An 11,610-nucleotide genomic window follows, 5' to 3' on the forward strand; every position below is an offset into this window, starting at 1 on the left:
TTCCACAAAGTTCTACTGGTCGTGTTTTTACGGATTTGGGGGTACAGTGTACCTAATTTACATCACTTGTGACGTTATCAGTTTTGGTGATCCGAGAGTTTTTGTGAGTCAGCTAGTCAGCAAGGAAAGAGCTTGGAGTACAATTGAACAATAAAGTGTTGGAGTTATATAAATCCATAAATAGCCAAAAGACAAGGATTTTTCACTAGCCAACTCGGGTGAATATGCTGTTACCCCACCAATTGCTTCCGGCTTTGTATTAAAAATTTCTACCTTGCTGAAACATTAACATTAATTCCAACGTTTCCCCGGCAGAATGCCGAAGACCAAAAGATCCATAAACTCACCAGACAGGTCTGTTCGTCAGAGACTGGCGGACCCCCTGCATGTCTCAAGGAAACTTTTGTCAGGAAAGACGCATGCCTTATTGTTTCTCAAGGCACGTGCACATTTGTACTAAGCCGGTAAAGACAATAAAATTACACGGTCTTTAACCACCTTGACCATGGGGAAACTTTGTTAATCTGTTAGTCCCAGACTCGCTTTAATTATCTAAAGCAGCGTCCACTCTCGTTTCTAGAGACTTTCCAGATGCATCACATTTGGTGGAACAACTCTAACTGATGACTCTTCTATACTTTGTTTCTTGGCTTTTAGACAGTAATAATAATTCTTGAAAGAAATGAAATGTTGACTATCCATTGCGTACATCTTCTAATTGATGAACCGTTCTGAAGTTATTAGGAACAAAATGATTTCTGAGAAACAGATTGCATAGTAAAACTGCAAAACACACAGATACAAATCACAAGTTTTTATTGCTAAATTGTCTTGTGACTGATACCCCAAGATACTGTTTCTCGCTACTCATAACATGCTTCAAGGTTTCTTTGCCTTGCTGACTTCCTAGGTAAAGTTTCTGTCCTTCTGTTGGCTGAAGAAAACCCAACAGCCTATGCGTGCTTCCCCTTCCCCCCCCCCCCCCCCCCGCCTTTCTTGGTACTAGTCTCCCTGCTGGTATCCACGGCTAGATAAAGGTCAGGTGGAATAAAGTTTATTGTCTAAGGACAGAGCATGATACTGAGAAGATATTTTCGACACATGAACTCTAGAATTTACATATCAAAGAACACATTTGCATTCAAGGTAAAACTGTTTTTGTCGTTGCGTGATCGAATGCTTTGTCTTGTTGACACTTTATTTGAAATTACGACAACAAGATAAAAACTGTTGGTTTCCATGAGGAGCGCGAAGATTACATGGCTTAGACTGTTTTTACCTCGAACCACGAGGTTTGGATTTGTGGCGCCACGTCTGCTCATTCCTTTTCGGTTCTTTCCGTCAGCTTTCGAGTGGTTTCGTTGATGTTCGACAGATCCTCGTTATTCCCAAGAGAGAAACATTGCTGTAACATTGGTTTATGTCCAGTTGCATGGTATATAAACTGATGTTTTTCATTGGTTAAGTTTGAAATGTGACGCCTTTTTGTGAAGGAATCTCACGTGGCCTTTAAAACGTTTGAAAAATCAGCCTTATGTGTGCGATCAAAAGTTGACGCGTGAATATATATATATACATTCCCAACCTGCAAACTGCTCTCTTTAAAATAAATAAGGCTTTATTCACAGTTGTAAATAGTTCTGAAGTTGTCTACATGAGTCATCTCCGGTGAAGGTTGTCGATGTTCTTCTAAGCCACAGATCTCCGTCATTAAAGATGGAATTAAGATTTCAAATTAAAATACACAGGCAAGTAAAGATTAAGATTAAGATTTCATTGTAGATTTACTATTCTCACTCTGCCGCCGTCCTTCAAACACTAAAATTCTCAGTCGGCGCTCTGTTCGTTAATTACCAAGCTTTGTCTTCCCCTTTGAGCTCCTTTCCTGTGCTCTTTTCATATAAAGTTCTTAAAACGGCTGGGCGCGGATTTCCGTTTTGCGTTGGGGGAAAGCCAGTTGTACCATTTCTGACGTCATCAGTTTTCGCGGCGTGAGATGTTTTGGACAATCAGGTGATGCAGTAGGAAGAGATCCTGCAAATGCGAGTCTACAGGTCTAAAATCGAATCCAATTAATTTTTTCGAGTTATGCCCCCCAAAATAGGAAATATTCCCGATAAAACAGGAGGAAAATTTGGCCTAATTGTTTCTGGGTGGTGAAAATTTCTACATCACTCAAACGTTACATTAACTCCAAATTTTCCTAGTAGAAAGAGAGGACCTAAAAGGTCCACAAAGCCTAAAAACAAAAGAAGGAAAATCGAAACAAATAATCAATCCATCACTGCACTCAAACAGTCAATCAGTTAATCAATCGATCAAAGAGAAAACGAGTAGTGTAAACTTTCAAAATTTCGTTTACAGCGAATTCCCGAAAGAAAGCTCCAATTCAAAGAAGTTCTTGTTTGAGCCGCAAACAACGATTTTGGTAGCGTGGCGGCAATTTGGCGTTACAGGGATTAAAAAAAGCGCTTTTGGGCATAATTCTTCGGTGCTTTGCCAGATTTCACCAGTTAAACGATTAAAAGGTTAAACCGTAGCGAAATTCCTCGAACATTTGGTATTTTCAAAACGTTCACGTGACCTACATAGAGCTTCATACGTTTTTGACATGCCAAACTTCTTTTTAAATTCATTCTCTTGCCAGGTGTGTCACAAATTGTAAAACTCTTGGCCCTTCAGAAGCAATCGGATCCCATTCAATCCGTCTGCAGTTATGTGTGTACGTAGTGATCGTATTTTTTCTTAATTCTCGTGTTTGCTCCTGTCCTTTCATAGTCCACATCAATGAAACTTTGAGCATGCGCGCGCGAAGTGAAATACATCTCCAATATCCAACCTCTTAAGCTTAGTAGTTTAGGAGACTGTGATATGAACACGAGGCCTCAACACAAGAGATAAGAATGCCCCTTTTGTTAACAAATGTCAAAGAAAAGGCGGGCGGAAATATGAATGAAAATCTGGTCAGTAGTTGAGCAGATAAAGTTCAGTAAACCCAGGTTTAATTTTTCAGTAGCTGCCTTAAATTCTTTCTTTCTTCTTTGAGGAAAAGATGCATTTTTGTCATTGTTGTGTACTAAGTGTAAACCGGACATTTCCTTGGAGTTGTATCACCTCCCTCCACCCTCCGTCCCCTCCCCCCTTGTTTATCCAACAATTCGCTTAAACCACTTGGGCTGAAAGCTGGGGACTGTTTCTTGTACATATAATGAAATTCGTATTTTAAGAAAGCTTTTCAATGTTAATGTAGATTTACTGGGTGTGAATTTACCTTGTACGGCCATGTGCAGTGTGTACATCCTTTGATCGAGGGACATGAAATTACTCGTTAACTTACCGGCCACGAGAACGCTTTTGTGCACACAATACTTGTTACTAGAAACGGATTAATTATTTATTGATGTTTGTACTAGATATTGGCACCAATCGATAAAGCACAGGTTTGGCAAAAACTTATATCGGGCCCACAATTTATCAAAAGATTCCGAGAAACGGGTCCCTGGTTGGTGGGATGCAATGTTGAGAAAACATAGCCGAGCGAGGACTAAGGCGAGCTCTACACTGGACCTCCATATAAGTAAATAACATCAATAAGGACTCAAAAGGGTTACCTAGCAACCCTTGGGTTACCTGGCAACCCTAACAGAGAAATAAAGTTTTAACGGGAGGAAATTAAAAGACTGATGGCAAACATTCAGGCGTCAGTTGATGAATATTCAACTGTCATTGGTCCTAAAGTAGGGATAGCTTTTAGCGTCGTAAACCGCGATTTACGTTCGACTTGAATGCACTTAACTGCCATGTCGATGATTGGAAATTAGTTTACAACATTAAGATAACGTTTTTGTTCTTTCAGAAACCCTGATCGGCCATATAACCATCAACACCCTCAGTCTAACAAATATTGATTTAATCTAAAAAGTTTACAAAGCTGGTTCCTGTAGTCAGAAAAGAGTTGAGCTGCCCCAAGTAGAACTGGCATTCTATCTCCGTGGACCAGCTCTGCTCTAACTGGGAGATTCTAATCGCTTGAATGCACCACATACTGCTTTTAAATTTTACATATAGGCATTTGCAAGTCTTAAACATTTGATTGTGACAAATTTAGCACAGCGTGTTAAGCATTTACCAAGACAATTCAACACAATGTACTCATCAATTTTTCAGTAACTTTTAATTCTGTTGTCTAGCCAGCAACGGCAGTCCCTTTCAAGTGACAGCTTCAGATCAACTTTAAATAGCAAAGCCACGTCAGAAATTATCACTGAATGTCATGGCTCAGATTAAAAAAGAAGTTTTGCAACAAAATGTAGCTACCAATGTTCGGTTTCCGTCTTAATAACTTCACTCACAAACCCAATCTCAGAAACAAAAAGCGAAAACTGGCAAAAAAAACAATCTATGTCGCTACAATATAGCCTTTGTTTCAAATTTTAAACAAGGTCAATGTTCAACTGAGGTGCTATTGTAAATATGTGCAAAAGCACGACGCTTTTTCTAGTTAACAGGAGAAAATTATCATTTTAATTACAGCCCGTCTGGACACTTGAAAATTGCCCCCAGAAACATAGCTAATAGCTTTCTATAAATTACCGTCTTAATGTGTAAATTTTTCAAATTACGATGATTAAAGCGGCTCTGAAAAAAATCGTACAGTACTCAGATCTCAGATATTGAAAAACTGAAGTTTTCCTCACTAATTAAAAGATTGCTGTGAAAATCAGCTCGCGAAGTAACACTGAACGCGAGAAGACAGTGCAATTCATATTCAGTAGTTTAATCACAAAATTGCCTTCAGGGAAAACTGTGAATGTCTCTCAAGGTGTCCATTAATCAATGTCTTAAAAATGTAAATTCTGCTCATACAAATAAATTGTCGAATTCTTCTGGCAATAAATCGTAACCTTTGACAAATTTGTTTTACGCCAACTGAAACGGTTGAGATCAGGAGGAACGTGTTATACACAAGGATTCAGAGAGATACACAGCATAATTCAAAGAAAACGAAAGCAAAGTGACTTACAACAATCCAGGTATGTTTATTTTAAAGCTTCTCTCGGCCAGACTTGATTATACCAAAATAGTGCCAGTTTCCTGTTTTTCTGACATAGCAGGATTTAGGGCTTATTTTACATTTTGTTGAAAAATGTCAGAATTCAGGGAAAACGCTGAAAATCTCAGCCGAGGAAAGCAGTACAAACAGGTTTTGGATCCAAGTCGAGACGTTAAATCAGAGGTGTGCAGTGAACGGTAATTAGCGGCAGCTCCAATGCCACGCCCAGCAACGCCGTACGTATGCGCTTTAGATCGCTCAAGACGCGTTTTCTAAGCGTTTCAGTTCGGCCTTTCAATTGTGTGTTTCATTCATTGTCATTGTGCCCGTAAATAATTGAAGAGACGATCGCCGACGTATGAACTCCTGCTGATGTCTGAAGCGCATCCCTGCTTTCCAAATCCTTCCTTTTCTCGTGTGCTCGAAAATGCCAAACGGTGTATAAAACTGATCTTCCTTGTTGTCATTTCTTGGCATCAACCGGTGTAATGCACCTTCAGTATTTTCCCCGAGCTGAGAAGGGGTGGCTTCAGACATATACCTACGGAGTTTCACTTAAACTGTCCTTCCCCGGGCTGGAAATTTTACAATTTTATAGAGCCCCAGGATCAGGAAGATCAATTGACATCACACTAGCTTGTTCAGTCACGCAGAGCCGGAGACAAAAAAGTCACATACAGTTGAACCTCTACTAAGCGGTCACCTGACGGCCACTGGCTGCAATGGCCATGCTTTCTTAAACCAAACTGATTGCAAGGCTGACACTTCGGCAAAAAGCAATTTACTGATTTGGGCCAATATTTCAACTCGTACAGCCGGTTAGTTTTCTTAATTCAGGGCCAGAGTTACAATAAGAGAAAATAACGGCTCTTAAAAGTAATCTCTTGTCCCGGACTTGTTATTCACTTACAAAAATCCTCGGATTAAAAACCTCCACGTAACGGCTAACTTGATACATATACAATGACCGGAAAAATCCTGTTTGAAGGTGGAATCAGAACACATCTAATTTTGGCGGCTCAGGATGTTTTTTAGCCCGAGAGAACACTGATTTTCTCATATGTTTTACCTTAAAAATCTGTTTACTGTTTAGGTGATAGATGGATTGCCTCTCGTGACAATTTTCATGTGGTTCATCATAGTTTTAAGATATTTTGTCTGCAATGTTTCTGGCAGTTCTTGTCAAATTTACGAGGTTGGCATATTTAATGACATTTTCGTTTCCCCTTCCTTATTGATATTATGATAATGGGGGCCTAAGAAAAGCCGTGATGAAAGATTCTTTAGTATTCGTTGTAAAGCCATGATTATTATAAGCAGTCTGTGCAGCGAGTGAAAACAGTCCGCAATATTGGCGGACTCAGTTGTTATTCAAGCTTAAATAGGGTGGGGAATTTCACAGGAAATGTCTAACCCAGGGTACAGGGTAAGAACGTCTGACCACAATCTCAAGGCGAGATGTCAAACTGAGCCCGTGGTTGTGGCTGTAACTACGGTTATTTAAGGTGATATTTACATGCTGGGCTTGGAAGCAATTTCCGCCCTTGGTAGGCAGGATAAACAAGTGTATCACATTGGCTGAAAAATCTCGAATCACAGGCGGGTACCTCAGTGTAGGCATGGCCGCGCTCTAAAGACTGTCTGATAAACCTAAGCCGATCAGTTGTCTTTTATCATCCCACAAAAAACCTTTTTTTTTTATACAAGTTAGTGTAAGTGATATTGTATTTTTACGTAATTGGCTTTGCGTCTGTAAAACGCTCCGGTCAGAAATATTCAGATTGCAAAGTTGGTGAAATTCCAAATGCAAGATAACCTATCAGCCCCTGAATTTTCACTCCACCAAAGCAGATCAGCCTTAAATTTCTCCTGCTATTTCTTTCCTCTCCGACCCCCCGACCCCCAACTTTTGCTCTGTTACTTTTCAGGTTTTCTACGAGTCTTTTGTGTTCGTTAAAATTTTTCGTTTCATTCACTGATGTTGATTCTTTCATCATCTTTTGATTCCATTTCTTAATTCACTAGAGATAGACTGCACCAGAAAAACAAAAATAAGATTTCATTTGGAGAGGAAGGGGAAAGGGGGGGGGGGGGGGGGAAGTGTCAATCAAAAATGAGTTTTATTTTATGATGAACCATTCACATCCTTCTTTTAGCTTTTCCAAGCCTGCGTGGAGCGAGAGGCACGAGAAGGGCGCGCGCGACTGAACGTTTTCCTCGCGCCTCTTGTCAGCAAAATCTAATGGCTGCTAAATTAGTTTTGCTAATTCATATCATGTATTTGGATAGAGAAACTTGATTCTTTCCCTAGCTTTAAGCTTGTAACATAACCAGCAAATAAGTATAATCCTTCATGTCTGTCGGTAACATGTTTTTCATGCCATCTTCAATGAGTTCAATTTAATTTCGGGACGAAGAAAGAGCGTTTTTTTCCTCTTCGCGTTACACAAAGAGTGCCGGTTGTGTTTGACAAAACGCTGGGCTGTTTTTGTTTTTCGTTCAAAGGCACCAAAATAAAATCACTGAGTGTCAACGGCAAGCAAGAACTGTTAAACTTCCTCTGCCCAAAGAAAAACTAAACAAATAAATAAAATAATCATTAAAAGAAAACGACCATTATTTGAGGTAAGGTTTCTGAAGCCTGTATCATCTAATTTTATCAGCTGTTCGCTGATTTTTTGGATTGAATTTCCAAAAGCCTTGACCTTTGCCTTTCTTCCATGCTCTTGCTCTATTTCTGTGTGATATAAGATATCGGAAAACAGAAGTATGCTTTACTGGGGCCTTTACCGACATACTCTTGAATCATCTAAAAACAGGCAAGCTGGAGTGATATCTGTTGTCATTGTGTGAAAAAACGCAGGTATCTGGTACGACAATTTTTTTTTCGCCGGCTTCAGTCAACTTGACCTGAAGTACTATCGGTCAGTATGAATTGGTTTTCAAGGATGGCTAAAAAGATGCTTAGTTATTGATATTGTCTTTTCCGTGGTCCAACTTTTGTAGAAATGTTCTTTACACCAATAAAAAAAAAACATTGTGTAAATATTCACTGGCCCTATTACATACTTTTGTTGGGAGAATTGAGAAAAAAGCTTTATTTTGTTACCGGGATGCGAACAACTACAACAACAACGAAAAACAACAAATGGCATATGTAAAACCAACAGCCACAATCTTGGACAGAATGAAAAAAGAAATTAAACCCCACCTTCCCCCAAAATCAATGATAAATTCACGCGCAAAACGAAACGCGCCATTTTTCTATCATTGAAAATGAGGGGAGGGGAGGTCTTAATTTTTCGTTTGATTTGTCCAAGATTGCAGGTCTTGATGGAAAACCTGATGTCGTTTGTTGCGGATCAGGCATTGGATCCGGCCTGATTATTGAAACACTGGCAAAACATCATACAACGATCTTCTTGGATTTATATCAAATATTTCTAGTGCTTCAAGGGGACAAAAGCTTTTTTTTTTCTTTTCCAAATTTAACTTTGAGTATTCATAATTCAATTAAGAGAATTTGATGAGCACTAATCCGATGGTGGAAAGTTAGATTTTACCGGAAACACCCATTTGTTTATCAGTGCAGCTGTACTGCTATCGCTAAAACCTTCCACCAAATCGCGTATTTTGGAAATTCAGATTAAACCAGGATTAATCCTTGATTAAACATTTTCTGCCACACGTTGATGCTGATTCAAACCTGGGATTCAAAAGACAACTAAGACTAAGGAAGAAGTGAGGGCTTTTCTAGGCACGCTATGACGCTTATATGCATTGTACGTGTATAGCCAAACCTGTTAGCCTTGGGGCTGCATTGAAAGTAAGGAGCTTATTTTCGTGCCGGACATAGGGTTACCTACGTAGCTTGAAGTGTAACCGAAAGTACGCTTCCCAGAATGTAAATCTAGACGTGGTAGTCGACTTTCAAGTTGCAAATCCAATTAGTAGAGCCCGGTACCTCTGGATTACATGTCCAGCGCCTAGCGATGATTAGGAAATATTCCATAAGTATGTGACATGTCACAAGTGTGTAAACGGTTGCAGTGGAATTCTCTTTGATGCAGGAGGGTGTAGCTGAATACTGCTGAATTATCACACCATACTTCACAAACTAGGGATACGGTCGATAAACGCCCGACACTTTAGCGACATCAGTATTATTTCAAAAGCATATTACATCAGGCCCCAGTTGTTCAAAGGTTGGATAACTTTATCTCAGGGGCACCCAACGGATCGTTTCGGTAAATTATCTGTTCGGAAGGCCCTTAATCCCCTACAATTTTCTGAAGGGAATTTTCACTTCGAATTTTCGTGATATGAAAAATTTAAGGCCTAGTGTTTTCGGATTGACAAAAATGTTGTTTCGGGTACCGAAAAAAGGTCAGCTAAGATTTTCGGAAAGGAAATAAGACCTAAGGTTTTCGGGAAATGGACAAAAATGCCCTAGTAATTTCGAAAAGACTCAAGTTTCCCTAGAATGACCGAACAGATAAAAATATTATAGCGCGGCCTAAAATGAACCTACAGAGCTTTAACAACACCCCAGATAGCCTAAAATAACGTTTCAAAGGATCTGAGAGAAAACTGTCGTTGGGTGCCCCTGTTTATCTGCTGGATAAGGCACTCTTCAGCGTCTAAAATATATTTCACATTAAACGTTGTCCAAAGTTTTCGTACACTCCCAAACTTAACTGTGGTTAGAGTGTGTATATTCGCTTGTTCAAGAGGAAATACTGAAATCTTTGCACAGATTGAAAATGTCGGATAGTGACTTATCCACTGGATAAAGTTATCCGGCCTCTGAACAACTGGGGCCTGTACGTTAATGTTATTACAAACTCTTAGCATCGGTGATCTTTGGAAAAAGGTATCAGCGATGAAAAAACAAAGGGCTAGGGAAGTCAGGGAAAAGCTGAATGGAGTGGGAAGACAACTACCCAGTGATGACTATAATGTTGTAAAAAATATTAAAGGAATGAAGTGACTGATCTGATCTGAGAATGATCCATATCATCAATGTTCTTGTGCGTCGCGACAACTGTACAGTTCCGTCTCCCCCCCCCCCCCCCCCCCGCCCTGCCCCGCGCTTCGAGTCAAGGCCGCCATACCAAAGGCAAATGGCCCGAATACAGATCTTATTGCGTGTTCAGCGCAGAGGACCGGTCATGACATCACTCTCGACTTTATGTCCTGTAGATACGGCTTTGCAGGGGGCTGGCGGTGAACAGTAAATTTGCTTTGCATGCTAATACGGTGTCTCCGCATGGTATGGACCAAGGAGCGAGGGAAGTAGGCAGGGCCAGGAGCCCATTAGCAGGGCTACATAATGTTAAACAGGATGTCGGTAGGCGTGAATGAGCCAGTGCGAAGACAAAATCGGATAAATGTAACGTGGTGCTATTGTGCTCAGAAATAGTAAGACAAAACTGAGAAATAATTATATTTAGCCGGAAAGAAGGATATAGAGATTAAGAGATTTGTGGACAAATGGAGCCTCCAGCTAAAAAAAAACGAAACCATGTTATATCAGAAGGAATTAAACGGCCACGCAAGACAATCTAGAAACAACCGAGGAAATCGAGTGTTAAACAATATATTCGAATGTTTGCGTTATCATTTTGCACGCTGAGATTAAATTGCACTGATCCGGCTGAATGGCGATGCCGTGCGGAAAATGATGGCTCTCCGCTTAGATGGATCAGCCAGTTAGAACAGAATTTTCGTTCTTAACGAGGCCAAAATAACAAGTTATTTGAAATCTAACAAAGTACATTTAAAGTCCTTCGAGAGATTAGAGTTATGCAGGTAGAATTGTATTCATTATTTATTCGTATCGGTCTCTCATTTCCATTTCGAGAAGTCAACTTGTCGATTGATACATACAAACTCTTATCTGCATGACTTACCAAAATGTGCCTTTTATCTGAGAACAAAACATTTTGCACCAACTCATAAAGATGCCTAAAAGCTTACTAGAAGAATCAACAATTTACAACCCACCTATCAAGAAGCAGTAACCTGCTCTTTTCATCAAATCGCCTCGGGCCAAAAAAAAAAAGTTGGATATAAAGGAGCCAAGGAACTCGACTATGAAAAATAAACATCGCTCGCAAAACAAATAAACACAACTTTAAGTTTTGCTTGCTTGGCAGACAGAGATGAAAGGTGATACCTATTTTATTTTATGTTATGTCACGGCTGAAAAAATAGCCGTTGGTGAGAAGCCAATATTTCTATGCAAATGACGCTTTTTTGGGCAAATGCGTTAAAACCTTCTTTGTCAGTTAATGGCAGTGAAAAATAAAGATGGATTGTTATCGGACTGTTTGCATTTTTTTTTCTTCATCTTATAGGCTCATTATATCTTCCATCATACGCCATTAATATCTTTGCGGCGAACACGTTAATCCTCTCCCAAATCTAAAAGCAATTTTAGATGCATTTGTGCCCACACTTTGACAGCCTGTCACAGTTAATCGCAAGGTAAAGTTTCATTTGTCGCGCGACCACCTTCGGTTAACAAAATGTCACGAAACTTGTCGCCATTGGGG

This window comes from Pavona decussata, unplaced genomic scaffold, assembly GCF_977016875.1.
Source record: "Pavona decussata unplaced genomic scaffold, jaPavDecu1.1 SCAFFOLD_9, whole genome shotgun sequence".
In the NCBI taxonomy this organism is placed as follows: Eukaryota; Metazoa; Cnidaria; class Anthozoa; order Scleractinia; family Agariciidae; genus Pavona; species Pavona decussata.